Genomic DNA, 17,159 nt, shown 5'->3' with positions numbered 1-17,159 from the left:
TAAGCCTGAGAAAATAGTTAAGGAAGCATCGAAACTGGGTTGGGTATTGTCCTATGTTCATTCAAATGATAAGCATTGCTTAGAAATGACTTTGTAAAAAGTACCTATGATTGGAGAAAATGGTTTTTACTGTAGAGGACATAATATGTTTCGTATAATAGTAATCATTGCATATGCATTATAAACCTTTCCTAGATATTGGCTGCCCGTTTTGAATTCTTAGCTCTGCTCTGCTTCTCCAGTCTTTTATCTCTTGCCCAACCTCCTCTCTAGGGGGGCAATCCTATGCATGTTTAGACAGAAAAGAAGTCCTACAATTCCCAGCATGCCCCAGACAGCCATGCTGGCTAGAGAATGCTGTGAGTTGTAGAACTCATTTCTGTCTAAATATGCATAGAATTGCATCCTAAATCCATGATTTCACTGATGCTAAATTTTCTCAGATTTTCTGGAAAATTGTGTCTGAAACTGCTCTGAGAAATGTTGCCAGATACATATATATGTGAGTTGGATGACTATTCCTGCAGCACTGCCCCCACTCCCCATCGAAAATAGATATGTGATTTGGGCTGTGGAGTTGGGGCAAAATGGTTCACCTTTTTTTGGAGGCAGAAGGAAGGGGGCTTGCCAAGTCAATGACAGCAGTCCCCCACCTTGCCTTGGTTTGCCTTTTTAAAAAACCCTGCTTGTGGTGGCAGTGACTTAGGCTTTTTTGTTTGTTTGTTTGTTTGTTTAATTATTTTTATCTTTTTCTCTTTTCTAAAAATGCTACTTATAGCCTTGGCCACGGCGGGAGCAATGTTAATACTACTATTCTCCCAGCCCCAGTGGACTGATGGATGGGTGATGTTTGGGGTAAGCTTCAATTTTCTCTCATGCAGAAACCTCAGCATTTACCTTAACTTTGCTTTAGGCAGACTTTAGAAGTGAGTTAAGGATGTGTGAAACTCCAAGACATTTTGCTGGCCTCATCAAAGCTGTTTTGGCTTCCACTAAAATTCATCAGATGTATTGCTCAAGTAGAGAAATACACATTTCCCCTGAATTTCACTGTAGCTGAAATTCAGTGGCTACTCTCCTAGTTCAGGCATCATGTCAAGCCTTTGTGTTCACTGCTAACCATAGTTTAGAAGCCAAGCCATGGTTTAGTTTGCCATGCGGAGCCCCTATGCTACATAATTGTTTACCTCACTCCCTTTGTACCAGAATCCCTAGATATTATCCCTAACTGCTCTGCCTTTCCTAACTGGTGGCAAAGTGATACTATGTGTGCTACTGAATTGTCATTGGCTAGCTAAGCCTAAAATATGGACTAGCCAGGGATCTGCCTGCTCAGACTATCATTTATCAATTTGCAAAAGTTTTCTTAACCCTTATTTTGATGCAGCATCTGAACTGAGCCATTATAAACATTGCCAGGAATTCTGAGTTTGCTCTGGTGGAAGCATCCCATGAGCGGAATTCTGCTCAAAGGATGCTCCTGCTAGTGGAAGGGGTTAGCCAATTTCCACCAATTCCCCCTTCCCCATTGTGCCCCCTCAAATCTGGACTGGAACACTTGGGGACTCTCTGGAACAGTGTGGGGGAAGCTGCAAAGGTGGAGAAATTGGCAAAAATCCCACCCCTTTTCTGTCACCAGCATCATCCACTGAATCTTGGTCCCATCCATGAACAGAAGGAATCCTTCTAGTTCTTTGAAGAAGCCTAGTTAGGATCCAAGCCATTATATTGTATTTCTAATTAACAATACCCTGTCTTTCTAAGCACAAATGTACACAATCTGTTTTGTTATTCATTTCCTGATGTTGTCCTACGGTTAATTATAAGTTTTTAAACTAGGACAAGCAGAACATTTATATTACTATCGAGGAAATAAACTGCAAATAATTTACAGAATACCACCTGTGTAAACCTCCAGATCTATTTAATTTGTCTAATCAATCTGAAGAATGCAGTTTGTACTATAAATCCTGGATATATTTTTTTTTATGCCATTGCATTAGCTACCTTTCTGTCTTGTGGTATACTCCAGACACAATCTTTCAGGAATCAATGCAAGTCCCTTCAGAATCCCATCTGGTTCTAGCGACAGACTGCCATATGATCTATTGGTTGAGTCTAATACTTTATCTCATCTGTGACTACAGACACAAATAATTCATCTAACATTTTGAAAATATATCTCATGTGTAAAGTGTTCATCTTATACTTGTTCAATGGCCCTGTTGATTGACTGGCTGGTGTGTATATGTGTGTAAGGATTATAATAGTGTTAATTCCTGGATCTTCAGCTTTATACTTTCAAAGCTCTATCCTTATCCTGATTAAAATGAATATATTCTAACTCAACTGTCAAACTATATGTAGACATCTTTTTTTAACCTTTCTCCTTTTGGAAAACACAGAACTTTGAAATGCTAGAAGTGGATCTTCTTTCTAGATGCTGTATATATTTCCCCTAAAATTCTGATTTCACATACCCCTTTTCAAACCCCAGAATAGTTGAGACTGTATAATTGTCAAAGGTAGAAAAATATGTCACTCAGTGGCTCTCAGCAGTGTAGATCAAGAAGAATAGTTAAGGTTTAAATTATTCCAAATATAATATCAAATGTCATGATTCATCATAATCACACAAATATTGAAAAAAAAATCAACAGTGTGTGGATTTGCACTAAATTTTAATAAAGTTGCTCCGTACATCAGTTGAGATGCACAGACAATAACAAGATTATACACAAGGCTGAGCATCTTTCTCACTTAAAATGACCAGTCAAAGTATCATGCATCCAGCACTTCATTGGAGAATACAGATTGCATGACTGTATGAGCAACTATCATGGGTACTCGGAAAGACCTGCTTCCAGGTCTGAAAAATGGGTCCACACTCCAGACAAGCACATGACTGGTTCTGTATGCCCACTTAAACTTCAGTTTTCTTTCTCTTCGAACAGCAGCCCTTCTCTCATTGCACCCATCACCAGGACTAGGAAGCAGACTCATTTAAAACTCAGATGAGTTTCAAAATTAGTTTTCAATTTGAATATGAGACTTCTGTTGGCAGAAAGAAAATAACAACAGCAAAAACAACAAGATCTCCTTATGTTATGTGCATTCATTCCCCTACAGACACACAAAATTTATCTGAGAGATTTCACTATTATTATCTAAATGATTTGCTTTGAATTTAATTTTAGACAAGCTCCTGTAACATCTTGGGGGGGTGGAGAGAGAGAGAGAGAGAGTACACACACATACATGTAAGGAATTCTTCAGAACATGAATTCTTCAGATCAGGGGTGGGTGATTTCACCGCCACTGCTGGAAGTGGCTGCTGCTGCAGGCATCCCAGCAGTTCTGCCTGGAAACAACATGCGGGGAGCACGTGCCTTGATTTCCATCAGAATCAGCCCCCCCCCAGCCTGTCAAACAGCTATTAGGAAGGCTGTCAGGAGCCCATTCTACAGAGAAACAGGGCACATGATCATCATATGCCCTGTTTCTTTGCAGAGTCATAGGGATTTCAGGGGTGGCCTACCCCTGCTTTAGATTGTGCCCCATTGAGGTAGATTAATGGATCTTGGCTGGATGGCCAAGCATCACATAAATGCATAGGACAAACTCCAGCCAAAGCAAAAATGAAACAAAACCCTTTGGTTTCAATTAGAGAGTTTAGTATGTACTTAAAACTAGGGCTGTGCAGGGAGCCCCTAATCCGACTTGGAAGCCACTTGGTGGCTTCCAATGAGGGCCCGATCAGGCTCGGGCAGATTCGGGGGGCCCCCAACCCACCTCTGCCCCAAAACCGAAGTGGATCCCCCCCGATGCCTCCATGCAATCCCCCAGCTCCTTACCTGGGCTCCCTCCTCCTCTGCTGCTGCAACCGTCACCTTCTCCACTGCACCGCCTTTGCCGTCATCACCTTCTCCATTGTGCTGCCTGCTGCTGCTGTCTTCGCCACTGCCGCCACTGCCACCTCCTGAGGCCTGGATGTGAAGTGACTCTTCTTCCAGGGAGTTGCCATTTTAAAAATGGCAACTCCTTGGAAGAAGAGTCACCACATGTCCATGCCTCAGGATACGATGGCGTGGAGGCAGAGGTGGCGGTGGGGGTGGCTGGGCTGGAGGCCGAAGCGCACTGAGCCCCCGACCCACTCCAGGCCACTTCGTGCCCCCTCCGCTTCACCTCAGAAGGGGCACAAAGTGGCCCAAAGCAGCCCCCTTTGACTCAGGATTTGAGCCTCGGGCCAAAGCGGTGCACAGCCCTTCCTAAAACTCTCCAATTGAAGTCAGTTGGGCTTAAAAGTGCTCAATATTGGATGGATCACACCCATTGTATTTTGTTTGTTTGTTTTTTGAGAATAGTAGGAATTCATTTTGAAAAATGCAGTGTGATGGATGTGTGTGTTCAGCATGTATTTCCTATACACAAAGCATTTCTGTGAACATTTTGCTTTTTAGAAATATTGCAAAAAGAGATATAAAATAAAAACTGTTCAAAAACAAGAGGCAAAAGTGGTTTCGCATTAAAGGCAGTTTATCATCAGTTCTGGTGAATCCCACAACCACATGCTCCTAAGATTAAATGGCTGAGTATTATCAAGACGGAACTAAAGTGACTTTTTCAGAGTTTCTCTAGTGTAATGTGTGCATGTGGGGGAGGGTGTGGAATCACTTTATCAGCAATGAATGTACAGCAACTGGGAACATTGCTTATTTGGTGAAAGCCTGTGAAATATTATAACTATAGTACAGTGAACATCAATATTTAATTTGTCTCATATGTTTCTTGTTATGAGTAAGTACTCTTAGAATGCAATATATCAATGGACTCTGTATATTAGAAACAATACAGGGAGAACTTTAAAAAAATTGAGAGAGATTGGGAACCTTCCTTTTTAACTTTAAATACATTTACTGCAGTTAACTCTCTGAAACTTGTTTCAGATCCTTGGTAACATATTAAGGCCTTGTGTTTTATCAAATACTTCTAACACTCTCCTTCCTCACACACTTGTAACAAAATAAAAATGTTCAGGCTTACTTGAACCCCCTCATGGATTGAAAGAATGTGTGAAGGGGGATTGCAGAATTGTACAGCATAACCCCATGCATTTGGTGGTCATTGTGTGAAGGAGCCCTATGCATACAGAGCTTATCCAGGTGAGGAGGGATCCTGGCCCAGCCAGGATCCAGATTCCTTGGATGACCTTTATGTGTGTACAAAAGCATGTGGGCAAGCCTTCATGTGTTTCAGGAATGTATGAAGGGGTTTCAGTGAACCTCATAAGGTAAAGTATAACAATCAGTGCTCCAGGTTGGAACACTATGCAAGCCACCCTTGGTGAAGAAGTTTCATTTCTGCTACACTACAGAGACTAGATGGAAGGCCAATAAAGATGAAAATGTAATAGGAACATGGGAAGCTGCCTTATACAGTGTCAGACTATTGGTCCACCAAGGCCAGTATGGTCAACACTGACTTGCAGCAGCTCCACCTCTCCAACGTTTCAGCAGTTTTTTTCCCCCTGACCCTGCCTCAAGATGCCAAGGATTGAACCTGGGGCCATCTGCATGCCACACTTGCCTCTACCACTGAGCTAGAGGTCTCTCTCCCCACACTCAAAAACTCACCCTGTTATTGATATGCAAGTACAATGCCCCCTTCCCACCTACCAAGAAAGGGAAAGGGAAAAGACAAGAGTGGAAATGAAGGAAGACCTCAGAACAGAGTGTGCGAGAGAGAGAGAGAGCTCTTCCCATACCTCCCTTTTTTCACCTTCTGCACTGAGAAAGCTCAGCTCACCCTTGATCTCCCACTACTTCCATTTGTTTGCTACAGTTCTTAACTGTTTCCCTTCCTCTTAGCCCTGCTGCCATCATTCTCCCTAGCTGGTGCTCCTTCTACCTTGAAGGGTTTCCTCTTGGTCCTAATGATTAGCCCTTTCCACCAGCTGTGCAACAACAGGTGCTTAAAATGGGGTGCTAGAGTAGAATTGCAGGACACAATTACATGATTAGGGCTTACAGCATATTTTTCATGTTTTCATGCTTTTTTTAAAAAAAATACTTTTAATTCTATTTTTATCTTTATAAATGAAATAAACAGTACCAACAACCTAATCAGTACCTACAGTTTCCCAACTGTAGATTACCAATTTCCCAACAATTTCCCAACTGTAGATTTCCCAATTTCCCAACAATACAGTATCCTTAAGAGGACACAGCAATAATGAAAAAGAAAGAAAAAGAAAAGAAAACAGAAAACAGAAGAAGGAAGAAGAAAGCAAGAAAGAGAATGAAAAAATATTAAAAAGTTACTTAATAAGATTAAAATTAAACACCATTACACACAGACTTCAAATACCATTCTACTTAAAAGTTATACCTATAGTATTGGCGATATTACAATTCAGACAGCATAGATAATCAACCTTACACTTCAATATCATATCGTCAGTCTTAAAGCAAGGAAGCAATCCTACAATTCATTTCCAATAACCATATATTGCCCTTCAGTTAAAATATAATAGTAGAGCTTAACCATTTAACCAGCTTAAAATATTACTAACCAGTCTCATAATAATGATAGTAATAATAAATAATAAAGAAGGAAAGAAATTAGAAAGGATAAATAATAATAACAAATCAGTAATAAATTTTATATTGTTGTATAATAATCAAGCTTAAAATCAACCTTACAACAATCACTAATGTATTTTATACTAGATATATAAATGAGTGTGCACATTTCTATACACCCTCAAACAGTAAATTTAAGTAAAGTTTATCGTATCTATTTAAGGAGAAAGGATTTAAAAGAAAAGGAAGAAAAAAAGAAAAAAAATGAGAAGAAAAAAAAAGATGAATATATATGAGCAATTATCTCTGGCCTAGCCTGGATCTTTAGGGGTGTATGAAACCCTGCTTACCTGGCTCTGCTGGGTTCTGCAGGGGGGGGGAGGCGCTCCATCTCTCCCCCCGGAATCCTCACTGGGAGGGAGGCATCCACGCCTCCCCCCGAAATCCTGGCCGGCCGGCTCCGCTCTGCGGGGATTCCGCGGAGCCGCCGACCAGCTCCGCCAGCAGCCAGACATCTGACCGCTGGCTAGCAGGGACACAAACAGTGGCAGCCATAGCCACCACCATTTGCGTCCCTGTATTCAGCCATGTTAGGTTACGTAAAGACTTATGTAGCCTATCACGTCTGGGTTAAAAAAAAAAAATGTACGCAAATGGCGGCAGCTACGGCCGCTGCCATTTGCGTTCCTTATTTTTGGCCATCTTAGTCTACGTAAATATTTACATAGACTAAGATGGCGAAACTAAGGGGGAACATAAATAGCGTAGCAGAGACTATTTGTGTTCCCCTTTATTTTCACCGTCCGCTACGCTATTTGCATTCCCCCTTAGTTTCGCCGTCTTAGTCTACGTAAATATTTACGTAGACTAAGACGGCCAAAAATAAGGAACGCAAATGGCGGCGGCCATAGCCATCGCCATTTGTGTACACGTTTTTTTTTTTTTTTAACCCAGACGTGATAGGCTACGTAAGTCTTTACATAGCCTATCACGAATGGGGGGGGGGGGAAGATTGCAAATGGTAGCAGTGGCAGCTGGTCAGAAGACCAGCCACCGCCTCCGCTGAAGCCGCTGCTGGAGCCGCCGCCATCTGGAACATCTGCCCCAGGTAAGTCTCATCCCGGGGGGATGCGCGGGGGGCGGGGGGGTGGCAGGCCATTCCACCACAGAGTTTGGAGGGCTGAATGCACTGGCATTCGGCCTCACCGAGATCCGTGGTGGAATTCTCTGACATCCCTATGGATCTTACAGACTAAACATAGCCAGTTAACAAAACATGTTCATAAATTCCAGTTCATGGGGCTGGCATAGAAGTCTTGCATGTTTTTCCAATTAGCCACGCCTCCGCCATCTCGTGATTTAGAAACTTCTTCATCTGACTTTCAGAAAAAATGCAAAATGTAGCAGGATATTTTAAATGATATTGTAAGTTCATTTGTTTTTCCAGATTTCTCACCTTGGTGAATTGCTTTCTTTTATCAGCAATTTCTTTGGTGTAATCTGGAAATAACATGACTTTTTCTCATTTTGATCCCCAAACAAGACTTTCACCCCCTCTTGCCAGATGCAGGATATAATTTTTTGTGGCAATTCTTGCAAATTGGACGATAAACATATAACCAGTCCCTTTGGCATTTGGCACACAGAATGCCTGTTCAATATCAAGTAAATAATCAGATGACACAGGGAGTATCTCATGCAGAAACTTATCTACAAAAGTAGACAAATTTACATAGGGATGGCATAGAATTCACCACAGATCTCAGTGAGGCCGAATGCCAGTGCATTTGGCCCTCCGAAATCTGTGGCAGAATGGAACATGGCCTTGGCAGTGGCGGCAGCTGGTCTTCCGACCAGCTGCCGCTGCCCCCATTTGAAGGTTTTTTGTTTTTTTTTACAGAGACGTGATAGGCTACCTAAGTTTTTACGTAGCCTAAATCATCTGGGTAAAAAAAAAAAAAAGGCGTACACAAATGGCGGCGGCTATGGCTGCCGCCATTTGCGTTCCTTATTTTGGGCCGTCTCAGTCTACGTAAATAATTACATAGACTAAGACGGCAAAAATAAGGGGAACGCAAATAGCGTCTGCTACACTATTTGCATTCCCCTTATGTTTGCCGTCTTAGTCTACGTAAATATAAACGTAGATTAAGACGTCAAAAATAAGAGACTCAAATGGCGGTGGCCATAGCCGCCGCCATTTGCATACGTGTTTTTGTTTTTGTTTCCCCAGAGCCCTCCGTGGCTGGAAATCTGGCTGTGGACGGCTCTGGCTTGGCTGGGCCTGGCTGGCTGCTCCGTGGAGCTGCCATGGAGCACAGCCGGCCACGAAGGATTCTGCGGGGGAGGAACGGAGCGCCTCCCCCCTGTCCAGGATTCCGAAGGGAGGGACGGAACGCCTCCCCCTCACCATCAACATAATCCACAAAAGGTAAGTGACTTTTGTATATCCCTAAATTTACATCAGTAGGTAGATCTTTAATATAGGGATGTATGAAACACCTACCTAGCTCCGCTCCGGGCAATCTGTGGTGGGGGGGAGGTGCTCCATCCCTCCCCCCAAAATCCTCGATGGGGGGGAGGCACTCCGTCCCTCCCCCCGGAATCCTGCCTGACTGGCTCCGCTCCACAGCCAAGGTGCGGAGCTGCAGGGCATCTCTGGCCGCCCGCAGCCGGACATCTGGCTGCTGGGCAGCCCTGCAGGGGTGCAAATAGTGGTGGTTGTAACTGCTGCCATTTGCGTCCCTGTATTGAGCTGTGATAGGCTATGTAAATATTTATGTAGCCTATCATGGCAAGGGGAAAAACGTAAATGGTGTCCCTGCGTTAGCCGTGATAGGCTACGTAAGTATTTACGTAGCCTATCATGGCTATGAAGTGGAGGAAGCCAATGGCGGCTGCAGGCCTGCGGAATCCCCCCGAAACGAAACTTACCTGGGGCGGCGGCAGGGGCGGCTCCGGCAGTGGCGGTGGCTGGTCTTTCGGCCGGCTACTGCGGCTGCCATTTGCGTCCTGCCAGGCTGCCGTGGTAGGCTACGTAAGTATTTATGTAGCCTATCACGGCAAAGAGCAGGGACGCAAACGGCAGCTGCTACGCCGTTTGCGCAACTGCTCTTTCCATGATGGGCTATGTAAGTATTTACGTAGCCTATCACGGTAAAGGCAGCCATGCAAATGTAAATACTTAAAATACGTAAAATGTAAGTAAATACTTACATAGCCTATCACAGTAAAGGCTGCCGTTTGCGTTCCTGCTCTTTGCCATGATAGGCTTAGGGATGGCGGAGAATTTCTCCACGAATCTCAGGGAGGCCAAATGCCAACGCATTCGGCCCCCCGAAATTGGTGGTGAAATTCTCCGCCCCCCCTGGGATGGGACTTACCTCCTTCGAATGTCCCTCTCGGCGACGGTCCCGGTGGCGTTTCGGCGGCGTTTCGGCGGCGTTTCGGCGGGGGCGGCAGCCGGTCTTCCGACCAGCTGCTGCCGCTGCCATTAGAAAATAAATGTAAAAACACACACACACACACATGTGATAGGCTATGTAATGTTTTACGTAGCCTATCACGGCTAGATTTCCAAAGTCAGCCGTGATAGGCTACGTAGCCTAACACGGGTGACTTTGGAAAAAAAAAAAAAGCGTGTACGCAAATGGCGGCACCCATGGGCACCACCATTTGCATTCCTTATTTGGGCCCGGGTAGTCTACGTATAGATTTACATAGACTACGGCGAAAATAAGGGCAATGCTATTTGCCCCTGCCCGTGACGAAGAACTGCCGAACCGCCGCCAGGACCCACCGCCAGGAGGGACATTCGTGAAAGATAAGTCCCATCCCGGGGGGGGGGCGGGGGCGGGGGGCAGAGAATTTCTCCCCGAACAACCTTCGGAGGACTGAATGCGTTGGCACTCGGCCCCCCGAAGTTTCGGGGAGAAATTCTCCCCCATGCCTATCCAAATGGTGGCTGCTATGGCGGCCGCCATTTGCGTCCGCAGCAGCCTGGCTGCAGCCAGAACTGCGGATGGCCCTGGCTGGCAGCTCTGCAGAACTGCAGTGGAGCAGAGCCGGCCAAGGAGGATTCCTGGGGGAGGGACGGAGCGCCTCCCCCACACCGCGAATCACACCTGCGAAAAGGTAAGTGACTTCCATACATCCCTATCAGAAACTGATCAGTACGGCTAGGGCACGGCAGTGGCCCATGGCAGAGTGCAAGTCGATGGGTTATGCCCCGTAGGGGCCTTACAGGCTTTTTATGGAATGCCGCTGATCTGAGGAGGGACCTCTGTTCGTTACTCTGATGGCTTACCATTGACATAATGGCAATCTGGGCAATTCTACATCAGCTTTACCCTGCTAGGCCTAGGTAATTCTCAGTTCAAAACCCACTCCTTTTGTATTGGAGCGGTCTCTATGGCTGCCGCTGTATGTTTCTCTCACAGGCACGTTAAGGCAGTTTGAAGATGGCGCTTCGAAGTGTTCCAGCCTTGCGTTTGCAAGTTGTTTGCTTCTTCCTGACACAATTTTTTCCTTCCCTTGTCCTAATGTTCTTACTCCTTGACCAGCGGACTTGACCTGCGCTGGGATGGGTGCTCTTACGTGGGCACAGTATGATGTTTTGAGCTGCACAAAGGGCTTTTACATTGACTTCGGATTTCAGCTTCTGTAAATTAGTGTTAAAACAATAGGAACCATGTGAACATCGCAAATTAAAAATTCAAATGTTATGAAGAGATGCATACACTCCAATTTAAGGGATATATTCCTGTTTGGAGAGGCATCATTACTGTAAGTATTATAATCCTCTAAAAACATGCATGACTTTATTAAATTTTCATTTTGTTTTCAAGAATGCAAACAAATAAGGAGCTCTTGGAGATTATGAAAGGCATGCTGGCCAATGGGCTGTCTTGTGGAAAATCTCATAGCAAGCTGGATCATTGATCTGGGACAAATAAGAAAGACAGTAGAGTATGCCTTCCTTGTAGCATGAATGCTTGTAAGTGCTTACTCAGCTGACAGTTACTGATATGCGGTCCATTTGCATCATGGACTGAAAAAAGAAGAACCTGATCCAAATAATGGCCTATCAAACAGCATTGCCATATAATCAGATTATAAGAGGGGATTTTAAAATTATTTGTGTTTATTAATTCAGAATGACCATTCCAGCATTCAAAGAATATTCAAAGCATTGCAGAGAAAGGGATGAGCAGTCTAATTTAAGGATGGACGAAAGTCCCTTACCTGGTCCTGCAGCTGTTTTCGGTGGGGGGGGAGGCCCTCCATTTCTTCCCTCGAAATTATTGGCGGGGGGGAGGCGCCCCGCCTCTCCGGCCGCGAAAGAAAAAAGTTATGTAAAAAATAAATAAAAAGGTGATAGGCTACGTAATGATTTACGTAGCCTATCACAGCTAGATTTTCAAAGTCAGCCGTGATAGGCTACGTAAATCGTTACGTAGCCTATCACGGTTTTGTTTTGCTTTTTTTACTTTACTGGGAAATGGCGGTGGCGGCAGCCAGTCGGAAGACCGGCCGCCACCGCCGCCGCTGCCGCAACGCCGCCGTAACACTGCTGGGACCCGCCGCCGAGAGGGACATTCGCACGAGGTAAGTCCCATCCCGGGGGGGCGGCGGGGGGTGTCGGAGAATTTCCCCACCAATTTCAGGGGGCCGAATGCGTTGGCATTCGGCCTCCCAGAGATTCGTTGAGAAATTCTCCGACATTCTTGAAATTCTCCGAGAAATTCTCCCTAGTCTAATTAGAAGCAGTCCCAGCAGTGAGCAGAGAACTCCAGTAGTAGCTGGAGAATCAGAAGCTCCCAGGCAATATACAACTTGGTCTGTTCACCAAAGTTTGGTGGAGCCTTTGCCTCCAATGATATGAGCTGAGAACTGGATCTTCATTGTTGATACTACCAGCTACTTGTTCGGCATGATTTTATGTGGCACAGAGACCCAGAAAACAGTGGCTGAACAGGACTGACTGCTTCTGCCAAATATGACTTCAGTTTGCTGGAGCATGTGGAGAAGTACTCAGGATTGTGTTCTGAGTAGGGATGTCACGAGCCCCCAATTTGGTTTGCAAATTTGCCGAACCACTGGCGCATGCGCTCCCCGAGCTGTGCCCTCCAAACCCCCTTCAGCTCACTGGGCCCCAGTCCACCCGCCCCCTGTGTTTGGCGACTGGCTCGAGGCTTTACCAAACCCATTCGCCTCCTCGCCAATCACCATATTTTTTAAAAAATGTGGCGATCAGCAGTATGTGCCCATAGACTTATACACAAAATAGAGCCGTGATTCTTGCGTATCAATCTATGTGTCCATAGATCACCCAGTCACCCCTTCCCATTTCAGGCCAGCTATGTGGGGGCAGCAGCTTGACAAGAGGAGAGTTTCCCCTTCCTCCTCTTGCCAAGCTCCTGCCCACATGTAGCTGGCCCAGGATATGGGGGGGGGGGGCTGGAACGATGCACTCTCCTCCTCTCATCCCAGCTATGTGAAAGCAGCAGCTTGACAGGAGGAGGAAAGCAAGAGGCGCTTTCCTCTCACCTGCCGCCTCCTATCAAGCCACTGCCTGATAGGAGGGTCCGGGAAAACTTCAAGCCAGTCACCGAGCGCGGGAGGGCTCGACTTGGAGCCGGGGGCTGGCAAGCAGGGGCAGGGGCTGAGTGGGCACTCAGAGAACTCAAATGGGGGCATGCCCGCACATCCCTAGTTCTGAGCCACAGACAACTTTTTTCCCCAAGTGTATCAAATATTGCTTTGCTTTGTACCAAGTGTGTTCCATGCTTTGTACCAAGTGTGTTCCATGCTTTGTACCAAGTGTGTTCTATGACCACAGCTGGCATACCAGCTAGGGATGTTGCGGATGCCCGACTGGGTCTGGGAGCCCTTCCTTCCATACCCACAACCCCCGGACCGTGCCCGCCAAGCCCCTGCCCTCGCTCATCCCCGCTCACACCCTCCCAGACTCACTCTGATCAGTCTGGTGAGTGCCCGCCATTTTTCCACTTAAAAAAAATAAATGAAAAAGGGAGCTTAAAAAATGCTCATATTTATGTGCACTTTGGGGCCGGGAAAGCTTAATATGTGCCATGTTAAAGGCACTGTGCTTCTAATATTGCACATGTTAAGCTTTCCCAGCCCCAAACTGCTCGTATTTAAATATACACATTTTTAAGTTCCCTTTTTTCTGTAAAAAAAAAAAAAGGCAGCAAAATGGCAGGTGCTTGACCCAGGTTAATGGCCATGGGGTGGAACAGAAGTCCCCCAGCACCTTCTTCTGAGAGCGCTCCTCCAGAAAGGACTGGAACCACTTTAAAACCGTGCCTCCCAAGCCCAAGCCAGGTAAATGATCCTATGTCCATTGTTTCTAAGTCAATGCCATTTCATGTAACCAACCTTACATATTAAGATTTTTGGTTGCTAAGTATGTGGTTGCTATTATTTATTTCAGTGGATTTTATGACCAGCCAATGTGCAACAGATTTCATCAGACCAGTATAACAGCATTTCCTCCAACACGTCTAATTACTTATTAACTGCACATACTAAAGTCTAGGAAATTTTGACTTGCGGCTGGGACCCATGTCACTCTGGTAGCTTCCTATGGGTGCTCTGTCGGAGCTTTCTCAAACAGCTTTTTAAAAGGTTGAAAAACCTTTTCATCTCCCCCCTCGAATTTAAAGGGGGGGCAAGGCAGCAGCTCTGGATAACATCTTGGAGAAAAGTAACCCCCACGAGATAGTGGGGGGGCTGGATTCCAGGATAATCTCCCCAGAGCTTTACCAATGGAAAAAGCTGTACTGAGACTCCTATTTTATAGGAGAAAACAGGGCTGACATGTCCCATAATAATATATGCTTTAAGAAATATGAACAACCTCTGAGGGATGATTTAAGAAATGTTAACAGTATTTGAGAACATCAAGGACGTGTAAGATCTGTTTGAGAGAAACATGTCTGCACCGAGGAGAAGAAAGGAGCTGGCATCGACTCCCCCTGCATCCTCTGTGTCAAAAGTGTCTAGAACAGAAGATATAAGGGAATTATTTACTCTGATAAAGACTTTATCTTTGCAATTTATGGAACAAGTCTAAAGGTTGGATTTAATCTAAAATTCCATCACCGCCCTGCAAGGAGCTGTAGATTTAATTAATGCATCACGGCAAAAAATGGAGTCAAAATTAATGAGTTGGAAGACTGAGTAGCAGGAAATGAAACTACAACACAAGTTTGTTTTAAAAATATCTCTGATAGAATTTCTCAACTGGAGGCCTTCACGAAAAGATCCAATGTACATATTGGGATTTAAAATTTGCCTAATGATGTAAAATTGCCTATTTTTGTGGATAAACTTTAGCATGAGATACTCCCATCTGATTATTTACTTGATATTGAGCAGGCATTGCCAAATGCTAAAGGGACTGATTACACGATCATAGCTCAATTTGCAAAAGTCTCCACAAAGCATTATATTCTGCATTTGGCAAGGGAGGCTGGAGGCCTTTCCTGGAAACCAGATAAAGTTATGGTATTTCCAGACTACATCAAAGAGGTGGTGAATAAAAGAAGACAATTTATCAAAGCAAAGAATATGGCAAAACAAATGAACTTACAATATTACTTAAAATATCCTGCTACATTTTGTATTGTGTCTGAAGGTCAGATGAAGAAGTTTCTAAATCATGAAATGGCAGAGGCATGGCTGAACGTAAAAATGTGTGACAATTCTGTTACAACCCCATGAACTGGAATCTTTAAACAAGCTTTGTTAACTGTTTGTGTTTAGTCCACATGATCCAGGCTATTTAGAAGATAAATGATTATATATATATTGGTTTACTCTCTTTCGTCTTTTATTCTTTCTAGCTTTTCTTTATATTTTTTATTTCAAAATAGATAATATATCTAGTATAAAATATATTACTGATGGTTGAAGGTTTATATTAAGTTTTATTATTATATAATAGTGTGTGTGTGTATATATATATATATATATATATATATTCTTTATTATTATTATTTCTAATAATAATTTAGGCTTTTGGGAATGAATTGTAGACCTGTTTCTTTAATATAAGATTGATGATATGATATAGAAATGTAAGGTTGTTTATTAAACTGTAAGATTGTTAAGGTTATAGATATAGTTTTTAAAATAGAATGGCATCGGAGGCCGGGGGGTGTTAGAGTTTAAACTCAATTCTTTAAGGGGGAGGCAAAGGGGGAGGGAAAGGGAGGGAATTTTCTTCTTTTTTTCTTTTATTTTTCTCCTCTTTCTTCTCTTTTTGTTATTGTGGTGTCCTCATCAGAATATTGTACTGCTGGGAAATTGAAGTCTTGATTAGGTTGTTTCTAATTTTGGTATTATTTATTTCACTTATAAAGATAAAATAAATAAAAATATATTAAAAAAATAAAGTCTAGGAAATTTTATGATACAGAGCTCTAACCGATATAATAGTAAGTTATTTTTTAATACTAAAATCCGTATTAGGGTAATACCTTTATTAGGCCAAATCAAAGGTCACCAAAAATCTGGAAGCTTTCAAGATCTCCAGACTGCTTCAGAAGACAAGTTGTTACAAAAAGCGTGATTAGGACAGAAAAAAGACTGACTTGATATTGAAGTCAATATGATGTCTGTGTCATGGTTAGGGATGGTCGTCATGGGGAAATCTGGCCCAGTTTGGGCTCGCTGAGTTTCCCCAGAGCCTCTAGCTCAGCTTGCATTTGTGAGCCAAGCTATGAGTTTTCCCCCAAATCCAGGAACTTTCTTTGTTTCTTTCTTTCCCCTTGAATAACCATCTACACAAATTGCACTGCAATTTGCATAATTTGTGCAAATGTTGACTGCGATTTGCTTAATTTGCATAAATTTGGGCATAATCTGCTTAATTTGCAATAAATTTTGACTGTAAGATGCTTACTTTTGCACAAATTTATGCAAATTAAGCAAATTGCAGCTGCAATTTATGTAAATGGTGATTTAAGAAAAAAAAAGCTACCCCAAATACAGCTCAGGCCAGCTCATGGGTAAGCGACCTGCAATCTGGGGTGCCACGCTGCTGAAAGCTCAGTGAACTTTACCCACTGGACGGATGGCCCTGGCATCCCTACTCATGGTCAGTATCTTACCATGAAATGGGAAAGGAAGGTTTGTAGATATTCAAACTGGGCTCTACCAGGTAATGTGCTAGCTTCAGGATTCACTTGGATATGTCACTAAGACTGCTGGGAAGAAGAAGCAAAAAATGGTTGATCCCCCATTTTTGAAAATATATAATCTAGCTAGTACTCACCATCAGTCTACATGGTGGCTTAGATTATCATCAGCAAACTGCTCCCCCCTTAAACAAAATAGACAAACCTCTTCTTCCAAAGAGCTTACAAAACAAAATAGGGAATAGGGGAGACAGAAGGAGGAGAGGAAGATAGGGATGTAGAAAAACTTCATTTCTGTTTAAAAATCATGAAAACATGTCCTGTTCACAATCCCAAATGCAAGCAGCAGTGTTTTGTTTTGTTTTGTTTTGCTGTTGTTGTTGTTTTGAGAAATATGAACAAATCTTCAAAT

The sequence above is a fragment of the Heloderma suspectum genome, chromosome 3 (genome assembly GCF_057233095.1).
Source record: "Heloderma suspectum isolate Gila_16-S chromosome 3, 16-S_ref, whole genome shotgun sequence".
NCBI classification, from domain to species: domain Eukaryota; kingdom Metazoa; phylum Chordata; class Lepidosauria; order Squamata; family Helodermatidae; genus Heloderma; species Heloderma suspectum.
This window is presented reverse-complemented; position numbering follows the sequence as displayed.